This window comes from Chenopodium album, chromosome 8, assembly GCF_948465745.1.
Source record: "Chenopodium album chromosome 8, dcCheAlbu1.1, whole genome shotgun sequence".
In the NCBI taxonomy this organism is placed as follows: Eukaryota; Viridiplantae; Streptophyta; class Magnoliopsida; order Caryophyllales; family Amaranthaceae; genus Chenopodium; species Chenopodium album.
In genome coordinates, this window is record NC_137841.1 from 6,260,225 (window position 1) to 6,277,374 (window position 17,150).

Genomic DNA, 17,150 nt, shown 5'->3' on the forward strand with positions numbered 1-17,150 from the left:
ATGCTTCTAAAGGCAAGGTTTCGTAACTCGTACGTACCTTGAGTAAACGAATTGGTTGGCCACTTAACCAACTAGAAATCACCCTCTATAAAGTCCTCTCCTAAACCAAACAATAAGATCTCAATCAATACCCAAGCAATCAAATTTACAGCAATATAACTTGATTTAAAACTCATTAAAACTTCCTTAAAAACATGTTTTTTATGCTCAACTAATCAATAGAAATTCAATAGGAACAAAAGCCCTAAATTAATTGATCATTAGAACCCTAAAATCCCAAATTAAATAAATTAAAACCCTAGGTTTTATATAATTACAAAATCTGAAAAATTAAAACATCATTATATAATCTGAAAATATGAATTTAAACACCCAAAATATAATTTTCATACTAATAAAACTAATTTCAAACAATTAAAATCAAATCCAAAATAATTTAATACACATTAAGCAAAATAAGACAAAAGAGGAAGGAGAAAAGGGGCGGCTGCCGGCAGGGTGGCAGCGGCGCCGAGATCAGGTGGCCGGCGTTCCGGCGATCGGCAGCAGCTGGTGGTGAACAGTAGCAGCAGCAGTAGTAACGTGAGAAGTCTCACGTAAGGAGGAATAAGGGGAAAAAGAAAAAAAAGAAAGGAAAAGGGAAAAAGAAAAGAAAAAGAAAATAAGGAAAAAGAAAAGAAAATAAGAGGAAAAGAAATAAAGACTAACCTTTTGTGTGGGGAAAATTTTGGGGATGTATGGGGTATTTATAGGAGAGAGAGTTGTAGGGTAAGTAGGAATATTGGGCCTCATAAAAATAATGGGCCAATTAAGGAATAAAAATGGACTAAGCTTTGTTTATATGGGCATAAATTATAGAATGATGGTTCATAAAAATTTCTTTGTAATAACATCGTTTATCAACCCAAAAATAATTTCAAACTTTTGAAATTAAATTCCGAAAAAATACAAATAAATATTATAAATAAAATAAAATTTCATTTATAAAATATTTAAAAATACGGGGGATTACATGACCCCTGGTACAACCCAAAAAGAAACTTAGTCTTAAAGCCCAACTTAAAAAAATTATACTCCGTAAGCCCAAAACTACTGCAGTAATTGTCTTTCTCCTTTTTTTTTTTTTTTTTTTTTTTTTTTTGAAAGACGTTTGGTGCCAATTTTATTAAACAATGGACAACTTGTCCATTACAATGTAAGGAGAAATTACAGAGGGGCAATAAACGGAACTAAATTACCTTGGTGATGAGCGATAAAATTCCCATCCCTTTTGACATGAGACCAAGCAACAAAATCAAAACTAGAACTAAGATAAAAAAAATATCATCGATCACCGAATCAAGGTCTGTGAAATAGGTTGAAGCCTTCGAGAGACGAGCTATAATGTGTTGGCAATCCGACTCAAAAATCACCTTCTTGCATCCATACCTCTGAGCCAATTTCATTCCAAAATGCAGAGCTTTACACTCGGCTATCTCAGGTGGCCAGTAGCCACGAACTCGTCTCACCCCTGCAAAAATAAACTCTCCAGCAGCATTTCTAGCCGCTGCCCCAAGACCAATCCAGCCTTCAGTTATGAGGCAAGTGTAGACACCCATTTGTGTCTCCCCAAAACCAAACCCAGTGATGAGTACCTTTCACGTCGAATCATAATCGAATGAAGCGAAAGTGTGGAAAGTCTAGTGTTGCGGAATTTTATTTCTTTTCTCTTCTTTCTGTTTTTGAAAACTTATTTTAAGAAAACAGTCAATCCAGTTTGGTTGGTCCATGATATGGGTCCAATAATAGTGTAGTTGGATGGGGCTTGCAAAGAGCTTTCCAACGATATATTATATACTAAACTGGGCCCGGTTTGAGCTTTATATGCGGCCCAATGATCTAGGGGAGGGCCTAATATGATTTATCATTCCTAATGCAATAAGGAATGGTTTTAGTCTTCTAGAATCTTCTAGAAGGTTCTTTTCATTCCTAATTCAATTAGCATTGATAAATTGACTTTTGTTGACTTTTCAGAGTTTTAATCAAAATCAAATAGCATTTTCGAAGGAATTATATGATTTTATCCTCCAGTACGATAAACTTATCGGATTTTCGAAAACGCGTTAGTATCAGGCTTGGCGCCTAACCCCAGGCCTTGGCGCCTGGAACCAGGCCTGACGCTAGTGCTGGTGCCTGGCGCCAGCTCTGTTTTCTGAGCGTCAGACTCTGTTTTGATATTTTATCTTTTTTTGGCTGATTTTCTCTATAAATATCGTATTAAAAACTCCGTTTTCATTCACCAATTCTCACCATTCATCACCAATTCTCACCATTCATCACCAATCCTCACCATTCATCATCTACATCTATCATTCACCAATTCTCCTCATTCACAAGTTTTGATTAGCATTCGTTAATTCATTCATCTCTTTCTTTCTTTCTTTTAAAAACTTTGCTTTTAATACAAAATTCCGCATTCACAAGATCTAGAAACACCTAACCATATTCGAAGTTGCCTTCGCCCTAGACGTGAAAGGTTTTAATTTCTGAGGGTTTGGTCCCAAATCTCTCTTTCAATTATTTAATTTAATTGTTTTGATTATTATTTTTCTTGAAGTTACTAACGTGTGTATTTTGTTATTAGAAAGAGGTACGAAGCATCAAAGTAAGTACTTTATTCATTTATTGATATTATGATGTAGAAATCATGTTTATATTGTTATTATGATATTCCTAGTATCATGTCTAGGGTAATTTTCATATTAAATATGATTACTATGATGCCTTTTATTCTCTTCCTAATATTTATGATTGTTAGTATCATGTTAGGGTTAAAGATTTGATTTTTATTGCTTAGTGACATGCTAGGTTTTGTTATTAATCTTGTTAGTATCATGCCTAGGATCTTGCTATTTTTATTACGCTTTAATATTCACATGAACATGATAATTATTATAATTGTTATAATTTATGATTATTATTATTATTATTATTATTATTATTATTATTATTATTATTATTATTATTATTATTATTATTATTATTATTATTATTATTATTATTTTGATAACGATTATAATTATTGTCATGATTATTATTATGTTGCTTGATACTTATTATTTATTGCTTGATCACACGTTTTATTGCATGTTTAAAGGGAATTGGTACTTGTAATCACGCTTAATGAGATATTTAATAATCTTGTTAGGTTAACTTTGATTATAATTCAAGTGATCGCCAATAATAGATTTATTTGTGCATTAAATTCAACCAATATAGATTAAACAGGTTTAGGGTTAACCTAATGATTGCATGTTAATCAGAAAGCGCACATGAATACGATCAGAATAAAGTAGAGGCCTATTATTAGGGCAGGTTCAATCTCTTTTAGGTTGGATTTGTACCATCATCCCCGAACCCTTATTTGGTTCTAGACCTTATGGAGTTGACGATCTCTTGGATCGTTAAGGGGTGTAACCTTCACCTCGTGAATGGTTTACAAGTTCCTTAAAAAAACCTTGTTGGCGACTCTTTTGCTCTATCTTCTTCCCTTTTGGACGCCACCGTACTTTAGTGTATGATCACAGTGGGGTTCAAGCTAGTGGGATTTAAAGGCTTAAAATTATTCCCTACAGTTTTTGGCGACTCCACTGGGGAGGATTTCTATTTTAATTCCTGAATTTGTTTCAGCAATGATTTAGAATGAGTGGATGAGACTCGAAAAGTTCTAAGTATTTCATGTGCGTAATATTGATTAACATTATTGTCATATGCATAAAAAAGATCTCATTGGAAAGACCATCCGTAATGAGTTAAAAACATAGGATTTTACACGTAGGAAATTTGAGGATTGTCTTTCACAACTAGGACTGAAATAACACCGCGCGAAACTGGAAAATTTTATCGAGCACAGAAAGCTGCTGAGGCATGTGGGAAGTAGCGTCAAGGGCCAGAGCTTGGCGCCAACAATTTAATCGTAGCGCCAGACGCCAGTATTGGCGCCAGGCGCTACAGTTAAAAGCTGGCGCCAGTCTCTGATTGTTGGCGCCAATTTCCCCCAATACCGAGCCAGAAATATGCATTCTAATTTCGACCAGTTTTTCGTATTGTTTGCTCAATCCTACTTCCTGATTGAATTTTTTCTCACTTTTCTGAAACCCATATGTGTTCTACATATGGACATAACCCTCTCGGAATTCATGCTCCATCTACCCGATTGAACGCTCCGTGCAACAAAGGGTACATCCGAGATGTTGAATTCACCAAACCATGGAAGCGAGTTTTTCTAAACTCGCGGTGTCCCATCCACTCGCGCCAACCCTTCACGGTTAGGCTTCCGCGCGGTGCATCAGGACAATTAACCATGGACCCTTTTTGACTAACCCATATCCCGAACTTTAGAGAACTAGAGCCATGGTTAGGTTGCAAACACATTGCATCATATTGTGCCTACTTGACTAATTGTGCATCATTTGTTGTGCATATATATGTTTCTTTTAACCGTTTGTTGACTTGTGTTGAGACTAAATAAATTAATGACTTAAAGAACTTTGCCTAATCAATTAATTAATTAATTAATTTGAGTCAATAAAGTCTAATATTTTAATCGGAATTGACCTAGTACGACTTTAGGCATACCCCAGTTGACTAATAACACCGAAAACAGTCCCAGACCGAAGCTCCAATATTGGCGCCAAGGTCTAAGCTGTAGCGCCACATTATGGAGTGTAGCGCTTGACGACTGGACAACCCTGTTGTCTGGCACCAAGCTCCATGGTGTGACGCCAGTCCCGTCGCTTAGCCGACAGTTCGGATTATTGGTCGAGTCATTACCTAGTGTCTAATTAACCAGTTTGCTAATTAATTCGGATTATTTGGCGTTGGTTTCATCCAAATCAGAGTCACAAATAAAAAGTTATGACTAAAATACCACAGTTTGTCCAGTTTAATGCATATACGTGAAGTCTTAACTTAGTCTTTGCTTGAGTCTAGTCACATAGTCTAGCCACATGGTCATGACACGAGTCTTAACGCACCACCTACACTCACTAGTCTTAGCACACACTTTGAGTATATGTCACCATGACCATGTCTTAGGTTCATGCATGAGCCGGTCTTTTCCGTCATTTGAGTTGGGGGGTACATTCTATTCCTAATTCTTCATATCCCTCCACCTAAATCTTCTTCACATTCTTCCATCTTTCTTCACTTCCTCCATTCATTGCATGTTGAATAAAGTTTAAGTCAAATAATTAACAATAAGTATCCCCAAATTCCTTTTCCACAGTACTTGGTCGAGGAGAGAAGGTCGATTAATCAAGGACAACCTCTTTATTCAGGTCTCGCTTTTTGATAAACCGATTCGTCAAAAGAGGAAGGCTAAGAAGATAATGGCAACTCAAGAATAAGTCAATGATCTTAAGAACCAACTGGCTACCGTAACTGAGACACTGAAGCTCCTCACCCTCAAGGTCGATGATCCCGTGAAGCAACAACAAATGAACCTCATGCAAGAGAGTTTGAGCAAGCTATCTAGTGACTATAAATTTTAGGGCATGAGTTCACGAGGGGTCTCGCTGGACAAGGAACTTATTCCACATAAGTTTAACGCCACTGACATCCCAAATTCAAGGCAACGGATAATCCTTACTTTCATCTAAGAGCTTTTGAAACCATAATGAGTATAAAGGGTATCGATAAGAAGGTTTTTCCCTCTCTGTTCTCACTATCTCTTGAAACCGTTTGCCAACAATGGTACTTCTCCCTTGACATAGAGAAAACCTCTACTTGGGAATCGATAGTAAACGCTTTCATTGATAGGTACAAGTGCAATATCCAAGTTGAAACCGACCATAGACAACTTGAGATGCTAAGACAAAAAGAGAATGAAGGTTTTACTTCTTTCTTTAATAAATGGAGGGAAACTTCCGCCAAGATGATTGAGGTCCCCACTGAAAAGGAGTCTGTGAGGATGTTTGTCAAGAATCTCTAAGAAAAGTATTCAAAGCACTTAAAATATCAACACAACTTGAATACTTTCAAGGCCGTTTATGACATCGGAATTGAAATCGAAGATGACCTCGCAAAGCAAAAAGCTACTAACAATAATAACCACGGTGGCTGGAAAGGAAAGAAGAGCGACAATCCTTCTTCTTCCGAAAACGCCTACTCTAGTAATAATGTTAGTACCTTTGACCATAATGATGTCTTAGCCGTGGACAATAAAGGATCTAAAAGGAAACCCAGGCGAGAGTTCACACCCATTGGAATGACCTACGATGCTGCTTTCGATCGTCTCTATGATCGAGGATTAATCAAACCTATTGGCCCTACCGAGGATCCAACACCAGAAAATCGATCTTCGAGATGGAATCCAAACTCCTATTGCAAGTACCATCGAGGAAACGGTCATACCACTGATGAATGCTACAGGTTTCAAAATCTCATTCAAGATCTCATAGAGGAAAACAAGATCCCATTGCCTCTAGCTAGCGAGAAGACTGGGTGATGATGACGCGAACAACACAAGAGAAGAGGCGAGCTTAAATAACAAGATTTCATGACCTCTATTTTTCGATTTCTTTTTCTTTTTTTTCCTTTCCCCAATAAGTCTAGCATAGGCACCCTTCTTTTCCCTTAGATTAATTTTGTAGATTCTTTATTTTCCCTTTTCTTTTAATAAAAATGAGCATTTATTTCCTCATATATGATCATTTCATTATATTACTAAAAAAAATAAAAAAAAAAATAAAAAAAATAAAAAAAATAATAAAAAAAACCAATGTCGAATTAAGCACAAGGTATACCAATGATTTGAGGCATCCCTTGTAGCCACATCATATCTCATTTCACCCTTCAATTATACATCCTTTCTTCATAAACCACTTTGAGCCTCGTCTAATGATAGACCTTTCTTTTTTCAACCTACATCTATCTATCCTTGGGATGGGATGGTGTGCAACTTATGTCCCAGATTGCGTCTCTTATCGAGTGCTCGGTATCGTGCCTGAGAAACATGAATGCCAAGTGAGTGATAGACCACACGATCGGGATTGCCCACACTTATAAAAATAAAATAGATGCTAAAGCAAAAGATAAAAGAGTAGAAACTCAAGCGTTCAAAAGCAAGGTTGCACACCTTGGGGGCTTATCTAGGGTCTTGAGCCTTTATCCTTTTTTTTCTATAACCTTTAGTCTAACCACGTTACAACCCTTAAAAAGACCTTTTTGAGGTATACACACTTGTGCGAGGTTCGGCTAGAGCTATGTTCGGCCTGATTCCTGACGGATACGTAGGCAACCTCACATCGAGGTGCGGCCGTAATAAACATGCATTCATGTAGGGAATAATTTCAAGCCTTTAAAATCCCACTAGCTTGAACCCCACTGTGATCATACACTAAAGTACGGTGGCGTCCAAAAGGGAAGAAGGTAGAGCAAAAGAGTCGCCAACAAGTTTTTAAGGAACTTGTAAACCGTTCATAGGATGAAGGTTACACCCCTTAACGATCCAAGAGATCGTCAAATCCATAAGGTCATGAACCAAATAAGGGTTCGGGGATGAATGTACAAATCCAACCTAAAAGAGATTGAATCTGCCCTAATAATAGGCCTCTACTTTATTCTGCTCGTATTCATGTGCGCTTTCTGACTAACATGCAAGCAATATGATTAACCTAAACCTGTTTATCTATGTTGGTTGAATATTAATGCACAAATAAATCTATTATTGGCGATCACTTGAATTATAATCACAGTTAACCTAACAAGATTATTAATTATCTTATTAAGCGTGATTACAAGTACCAATTCCCTTTAAGCATGCATAAAGGTGATCAAGCAATAACAATAACATATCAAGCAACATAATAAATAATCAATAATAATTAATAATCATAATAAATAAAATAATCATCATCAAAATAATAATAATATTCATAATCACGTTCATGTTAATATTAAAGCATAATAGAAATAGCAAGATCCTAGGCATGATACTAACAAGATTAATAACAAACCCTAGCATGTCACTAAGCAATAAAAATCAAGTCTTTAACCCTAACATGATACTAACAATCATAAATATTAGGAAGAGAACAAAAGACATCATAGCAATCATATTTAATATTAAAAATAACCTAGACATGATACTAGGAATATCATAATGACAATATAAACATGATTTCTACATCATAACATCAATTAAAACCAATAAAGTACTTACTTTGATGCTTCATACCTCTTTCTAATAACAAAATACACACGTTAGTAACTTCAAGGAAAACAATAAACAAACAACAATTAAATTAAATAATTGAAAGAGAGATTTGGGACCAAACCCTCAGAAATTAAACCTTTCACGTCTAGGGCGAAGGCAACTTCGAATATGGCTAGGTGTTTCTTGATCTTGTGAATGCGGAATTTTGTATGAGAAAAACCAAGTTTTGGAAAAGATGAATGAAAGAGATGAATGATTAAGAGATTTAAAGAATGCTAATGCATGAACGATTTAACTTGCAAATGAAAACTGATTCTTGATGCTTAACTTGTGAATGAAGAGAATACGTGAATGATAGATGTAGATGATGAATGAAAACGGAGTTTTTGATACGATATTTATAGAGAAAATCAGCCAAAAAAGATAATTTAACAAAACAGAGTCTGACGCTCAGGAAACAGAGCTTGCGCCAACCCTGGCTAGCTGGCGCCAGGCGCCAATGGCTAGCGCCTGGCGCCAAGCCTGGTTCCAGGCGCCAAGGCCTGGGGTTGGACGCCAAGCTTGATTTCGACACGTTTTCGAAAATCTGATAAATTTACCGTACTGGAGGATAAGATAATATAATTTCTTCAAAAATGCTATTTGATTTTGATTAAAACTCTGAAAAGTCAACAAAGTCAACTTATCAATGCTAATTGAATTAGGAATGAAAAGAACCTTCTAGAAGATTCTAGAAGACTAAAACCATTCCTAATTGCATTAGGAATGATAAATCATATTAGGCCCTCCCCTAGATCATTGGGCCGCATATAAAGCTCAAACCGGGCTCAGTTTAGTAAATTGGCCATAACTTCCTCAATATTCATCGGAATTGGGCTTATAATATATCGTTGGAAAGGTCTTTGCAAGCTCCATCCAACTACACCATTATTAGACCCATATAATGGACCAACCAAACTGGATTGGCTGTTTTTCTTAAAATAAAGTTTTCAAAAACAGAGAGAAGAGAAAAGAAATAAAAACTTTCCGCAACACTAGACCTTTCCACACTTTCATTTCATTCGATTATGATTCGACGTGAAAGGTACTCATCACTGGGTCTGGTTTTGGGAGACACAAATGGGTGTCTACAGAAGCCCCCACTTTGACTGAGTTTGGAGAAACGCAAGTTTCGAAAACAAAAGTCAAAGTATTGATAGGGACGAAGAATGATTCAGAACGTTCTGCGATCCTAAATCACCCTTGTAACGCCGATACCTGCAAAACTAGCGTTAGTTAAACAGATAAAAGAGTTAAGAAACGCGTATCTTCCACCGTCGAGCACATGTCTCCAAAAGTAACCGATTTGCTGCCGCTTTACTGTTTTGATGACCTCCTACAAGCTAGAGAATGCCATCCCGCTTGAAAACCGCTACGCTCGTAACTGCTTCCAAATTAGAAGATTGCTTCGCCTGAAACGATCCTCCTCCGCATTGGCAATATTCCACGTCCAAGGGAATATCATCGAAGATTGCTTCTCTTGAAACAAATCCTCATCTGTATTGATAATATTCCACGCCCAAGGGAATACTATAGAAGATTATTTCTCTTGAAACAATCCTCATCCGCATTATGACCATCTTCCATTCCTGAGGGAATATGATCGAAGACAACTTCGCCCGAAATTACCTCCAGTTGTTTGTGACAACTCTCCGCAAGCTAGGGAATGCTGTCGAAGATATCTTCTCTTGAAGTCATCCTCATTTGATGCGATAATTTTCCAAAGGAAATTACCGAAGATCCACGCTTGTCGATCTTTAAAAGTTCGCCTGAACTTTGCTCCCGCTATGCTTGTACGTCGGCGCTTCCGTTGCTTTGAACCTGTATGTCGGTGCCTTTTGCTCTTGAACCTATATGTCGGTGCTTTTTGCTCTTGAACCTATATGTCAGTGCCCTTTGCTAATGAGCCAATGCTTAGGCGCTTTAAGCTAAGTGAGACGATCTCTTATCAGGTCGATCACTTTATGTAATCAAGCCGATTACTTAAATCATGTCAAATTGCTTAGAGGGGCTAACTGGCGTACCAAGGAACCCAAAATATGTTGTAGAAGACTAGCACAACCTCAACAAGTGGCTGGGTGCTTTGGCGTCGCTGAAAAACCATCAGTGCCAGCTATTTGGTGTTAGCGCCAGGCGCCAAGCCCAACTTGTGACGCCAATGCCTAGGGATTGGCGCCAGCACGGGATTCTCTTTAAATGCCCGTTTTCGCTTCATTTCTTTGCTCTGTTCGTCGCGAAAACTGCTCGAGGAAACCGAAAGCTTCAATTGCTCATTGCTTGCTCGTTTTTCAACCGAATTCGCTCAAATTTGTTGCAAATCAAAGCTCTTCTCATCTATTTTCCCGATCTATGTAAGTTTTCCTCAAAATCACATCAGTTTTTATGAATTCTTGGCATGAATATTCACGAATTTCATGAAAATTCGAATTTTATGGTGCTCAATTTGCTTTGTTTGTCAAATTTTATGCCATAAAATTGCTTTTTTATGTTTATATATTGCCTTGGGAGTAATTTGAGACTTGTTTGACTCAATTTGGTGAAGAAATAAGCAATCTGCCATTGTTGGACCTCTTAAGGTCGTGAAGAACAATGTGACTTGTTCTTGCCATTTTTGCTAGCAATTCTTGTTCAATTTGTCACAATAATCACTATAGTGTTGCAAGAAATTGTTTGATTGCTTGAAAAATGCTGTCATGCTCAATTTGAATTTGTGCTCTGTTTTAGTACTACGTACTCTGTTTTTGCGAACATAGTATCATGCGACTAGGCAAACCTTAGATACTATAGAACCTTAATTTATGATGATTCTGCACAATGTAGCATGGCTAGACAACGAGGCTCGGGTTCACGGTCCCGAAACACTAGACGGGAGCATGAGCCCGTGGAGGACGACGCCACGCCGTCCACTTCGCTTGGTCGGCTTTCGGAGTGGGACGAGCAGACTCTGTTCTTTGCCCCTGTCCACCACATTTCTGAGAGGGTGAGATGGGGTACCGAGCCCGGGAGGACACGGCATCACGGCTCTGGCTGTGATGGTCTAGGCGACTTGTACAGGATGCACATCGCCAGGGACCTTGAGACGAGACTCCTATGGGAGTCTTGCGGGCTAGTTACTCTGTTTGAGACCTCCGAGGCTATGGTCGCCTCCAGCGGGGGTCATCACGTAGTGCGCGCTTTGGTGGAGTTCTTCTGGGACACCACCAACACCTTCCATTTTCCCTGGGGCGAGATGATGGTCACCCCTACAGACTTCAGTCTCATCACAAGACTGGAGTTCACTTCTGTGCCACTGCCGTTCGACGGTGGGATCGACGTCTTTTCTTCAGAGGTCGAGGAGTTGTTGGGGCCGATTGCTATTCGGGCCCAAGCTGAGGTCGAGACGACTCAGTTCAGTGCTAGAGGAATTCGCCGCTCGATGCTGGCAGCGGCTCTTGATGACGATGCGACCACCCGAGAGCAGCGGGTGCGCATCTTTGTGCTGATGTTGTTGTCAGGGACATTCTCCCCTGACAAGGGTAGTAGGGCATTGCTTTACTACCTCCCTGCTGTCCGTGATCTCCAGCGGATCGGGACTTATGACTGGGCCAGCTTGGCTTATGCTGATTTCGTTCGTGCGCTGAGGGACTCGCGTCGTCACCGGTCCTTTAGGACGAACGTTGCTTTGTCTGCTTTTTGAAAGGTCGTAGAGGTAATCATCTTTCTCTATGAAGTTTAGCCCTACATTAGTTAGCATTTATTCACACTTTTAACTCTTTGTAAATCTGGTTCTACAAGTACTTTCCTTCTGTTGCGCCGGCGAGACCATCGCCGAGGGGATTTCCGGTGAGCGCCTCTTGGGGCGGCCACCATGTGGACATGTCTATTGTACGTGTCCGAAGCTGGATCATCTCGGTATGACTTTTAGTGTTTATCTTGATTTTCGCGGTGCTTTAGATATATTCTTGTCTGATTGATGCTTTCTATAGGGACCTGAGGTGGTATACCGACCGTGGGGCGGTTGGACAGTCCCTGGATTTGCCGCACAGTACTCTGCTGAGCGTCGCTATTTTCTGGGGACCTATAAAGCGGTCGCGTACTTAGGAGAGAGAGTCGCTAGACAACACTCTTCTGATGTCTTCATCGTTCCTGCCGCTCCGCCATGTCACGTGTTCGACGAGGAACGGTTGTCGAGCATGTCTGAGGGAGCTGGTACCCCTTGGCGGTTCCATGTGATCCTCGGTTGGTGTTACGCTGAGGAGCTATTACTTTTATTAGCTCCAGCCCCTGTACCGGCTGAGGATGTGAGGGTAAGATTCTTAGCTTTTTATTTTTTTGCTAAGTAGCCCCCAAGTAATACTTTACTGATTTTTTCTGTTTTATCAGGACGGTGCTGCTGAGTTTGTGCCGCCCTGTATGTCCATCCACTACCAGGGGATGTACGGGCCGATCGAGGAGATGATTCCTCCAGCTCCCGAGGGCGAGCGCTTCGTAGAGCGGTCGATTCCTCGCCACCAGACTAGTGTAAGCCTAGTTTTAATTCAGAATTTTTGTGTTCATTTATCATGCATTTTCACTGACTTATTTTTCTGACAGTTTTCACGCGAGGTGGTTTCGGTTATGGCACGATGCATAGATGCCTTCCAGAGCCAGCTCGTACGGATGAGGAACGCGTCCACCTGTCGTCGGGATGACGTTGTCCGAGAGGTAACCCTTCTTTACTCATTATCTTTCAGTTTTACCTTGTTTATGATTTAATTCTTCTTGCAGGGCCAGCCTATCGCTTCTCACACCCGTACGAGACCTGAGGGGCGGAGAGATCCGGCGAGGTCTAGCTCGAGACGTCGTCGCACTTCGTTAGGGGGTAGAGGCGGTCGCTCTGAGGCTGCTCGAGTCGACGTTGCTGAGGGCTTGGGATCTTTTTCTGAGGGTGCTCCTGCTGCACCGGTAGGAGAGGCTACCTCGGCTTTTAGAGGTGGTGGGATGTACGAGGTCGGCTCGTCATCGCAGCAGTCTCCGCGGCCTCAGCCTCAGGTTGATCCTGGCTGGAGTGGTCCTATCTTGAGTCTTCCTCCTACCACGGAGACTGGAGATGGTGCTGAAGCTGGAGCTGGTGGAGAGGTGACCCCTCGTACGGCGCAGTTTTATGGCATGATGGGCCTACGTCCTCCGGCGCCGTAGTTTGTTCCTGTATATATATTTTATTTTGACTTTTTATATGACTTTGCCTGTGACTCATTATTTAGACACATTTTGTATTTTTATGTTATCGTAAATTTATTTGATTGTTTATTATTATGTGTATGTTAGTGTGTGCAAAAGAAGTGTGATAACAATTTTGCGCAAAAATTCCGTCATTTTTATTATTGATGGAGGATATTATCCGACTCTCTCCCCCAAAAAGAAAAAATAAAAAAAGAAAAGAAACGAAAAAATGTCGGTTTTTTGGAATTTAAAATAAAGTCCAAAAAAAAGAATAATATAAATTAAAAATAATAGCTATATTTAATTAATTAAGAAAAAAATATAGAAAAGATGTTTAGGAATATTAAACGGAGCCATAAAGTCATTAACGACTCGAGTTTAATATCAAAAACGCAAACTGAGCACGCGCGACTGTCTTGGTGACTTGGCGCCAGCTGGCGCCACACTATGGCGCGTGGCGCCAGGCGCTACACTTAGCGTGTGGCGCCATGCTCTGGCGGTTGGCGCCAATCACGGGTGTTTGACGCCAATTGATGCTGACTCCATATTTCATTCTGATTAAAACTCCTCGCAATTTGTGCATAAATAGCCCCTTGCTCAGCCGATTCTTCTCATAATTCCAGCGAATAAAATTATTCTCTGCTTTAGAAAAAATAATAATCATGTCTTTAGCCACTAAAACCTTCTCCCAATACACTCATGAATGGTGTCGATCTCTAAATGTTAGAGACAAAAAGGAATTAGATTTATTTCACTTAGGGGGAATTTATGGCATCAAAGGGGTAGATCTAGACCTAGACTTCATACATACCTCTTTAGAATTTCGGAATATTAATACTCATTGTTTCAGAATAGGGTATTATGAGATTAGCCTTTTGCCAGAGGAATTTGGTGCTATCTTAGGCTTCCCTGCAATAGACCTGGTAGTAATCCCTAGAGTAGATGCATACTACTATAAGGATTTTGAGCGCTTCTTTAATTTAAAGGAAAGAGATTTATCCAAAATAGTAGATGGTAATATAGTTAATTTGAAAGAATTCGCACGCTATTATTTTGATAAACCTCTTTCTGAATCCTTTCATATATATAGAAGAAGGGCGTTTTTATTTTGCATGCTCAATCAATTTTTTCTTAGTAGTGGTAAAAATAATGAGGGTCAATCAATTATCACCACTGTACTGGAACAAATTGAATCAGGGAGATATCCAATGCCATTAATAGTTGGAGAGACCATGATTAGTCTCGATGAATTGAAAAGGGACCCAAAAGCGCCTTTTCACGGTTCTCCAATTTTATTACAGGTAGAAAAATAACATTTTTAATTACAGAAATCAAAAAATATATTTTTGTATTGTAATAATAATTTTATTTGCATTGCAATTTTTTACATATGTGGCTAATGGAGAGGCTAGGATTAATTAGCCCTCCGGATGACATCGAAAAATATACTCCCAATTGCTTCGTGAGAAAAAAGAAGCGCATCCCTAAAATTGGGCGCCATGGGTGGAGAAAAGTATTTGAATCACGTGATTTTGCTATCAAGTGGGTCATCCCATGGTGGAAAATAGAAAGGATGGTTGGTGTTAACAAGCAACCTTTCTGCCGTCTTCCAAGCTTATCTCGCGTAACATATTATTATCCATGCAGGGTAAAGAGACAATACGACTTACTTCAAAATATTCCTTCCGGGGATCTTCGTCCTCCCTATGAGTACCCTGTATCTCAAGAAGTAGATAGATTCGACGCTTACTGGAGCGCTAGATCTTTATGGGAAGTGATTACCCAAAAGGTTCCCCCTTCTTTACCTAATGATGTAAAGAAGTGGTTGCTGAAGAAATCTTCGATTGATCAGGGTAGAACCGATGTGAAGAATCGTCTAGGTGACAGGGTAACACCTGCCAAAGAACTCTTAGGTGCAAGAATTGAATTCAAAACACCTACAATGCCTAGGAAGAAAAATACTACTAGAGACAAAGGAAAAAGGAAAGCTAACACCACAGACAAAAAGGCTTGGGTGGATAAGAAGCATGGAGTGCTAGCTGAAGGGGAGACAATCTACTCCAAAATTGAATGTAGGTCCTCTAAAGAATGCCTACTAGCTAAAGTAATGGATGAAGAGGAGGAAGCAGAAAAGAATTGGAAAAGAGCTAAAAAGGAAAAGAAAGATTAAAAGCATTGCTTAGCTTTAGATTTATTAGACTTAGATTGTTGTTTTTATTTAAATTTAATTTTTTTCAGCCTTATTTAAATTCCCTCAATAATGTAATTTTATTTTATTAATGAAATTTCAGCTTTCAATTAAATTGTTACTTTAAATTTATTTTATTAAAGCAATGAAAATCGAAAAAAATTAATTTTCCAGAAGTTCTTCGAGTACGGAAGTTGAAAATTTTCCGAAAGACACCGAAATTTGCCCAGATTTTATTTCCAAATTGGCGCCAGTAATTGGGGTTTGGCGCCAGCTATTGAGGTCTGGCGCCAGGCGCCAATTTCATCGGCTGGCGCTGATGTCCTCTGGCTGGCACCAGGCTCTGTTCTGCGACGCCAATAATTTGCCGATTTTCTGTTGACTTTTTAATTGATTCTGGAATGCGGAGATGTCGAAAAATAAAGTGGCCGCTTCCGTAAAGGGTTGCCTACGTATCCTTTCCTAAGGAATCAGGCCGAACGTAGCTCTCTTGAGTATCCTACTCAAGTAATTATGGGTAGTATTTTTTAAGTTGGTCAAGATTGGTCATGTTTGAGAATTCATTGCCATCCATATCAGTTAGTTTTGCTGCACCTCCCGACAGGATTGTTTTGACAATGTAGGGGCCAGACCAGTTAGGTCTAAATTTTCCCTTTGGGTCTAAAACATTTTTCCTTAGTGCTTTTAATACCAAATCCCCTACTTTGATATTTCTTGTCTTGACCTTCTTATTAAAATGTCTAGCCATACGAGTTTGATAACATTGAGTGTGATGTAGAGCTTATAGTAATTTTTCGTCGAGTAGAATCAATTCTTCATATCTTTCCCTAGTCCATTCAACTTCATCGAGTTTACTCTCTAGCGCAATGCGTAGAGATGATATTTCTAGTTTGACAGGTTGTACGACATCCATTCCATATACCAAGGAAAATGGCGTATTTCCTGTTGATGTACGGATTGACGTGCGATAACCCCACAATGCGAAGTGAAGCTTGTCAGGCCAATCCTTATAATTTTTTGTCATTTTCTCGATGATAGTCTTTAGATTTTTATTAGCTGCCTCGACTGCTCCGTTTGCTTGAGGTCTATAAGGGGACGAATGATGATGTTGGATGCCATATTTTTGTAGCAATTCTTCACATTCAGCTTGAAAGTGAGTTCCATTGTCACTTATCATTTCATGTGGGACTCCATATCGACAAATAATATTTCTCTCGATAAAGAGTGCTACATGTTTTGCAGTGAGTTTAGTGTATGATTGCGCTTCGACCCACTTTGTAAAGTAATCAATTGCTACTAGAATAAATTCGTTGCCTCCTGTCCCTGGGGGAGTGAATTTGCCAATTATGTCAATTCCCCATTGTAGACACCCATTTGTGTCTCCCCAAAACCAAACCCAGTGATGAGTACCTTTCGCGTCGAATCATGATCGAATGAAACGAAAGTGTGGAAAGTCTAGTGTTGCGGAAAGTTTTTATCTCCTCTTTCTATTTTTGAAAACTTTATTTTAAGAAAACAGCCAATCCAGTTTGGTTAGTCCATGAT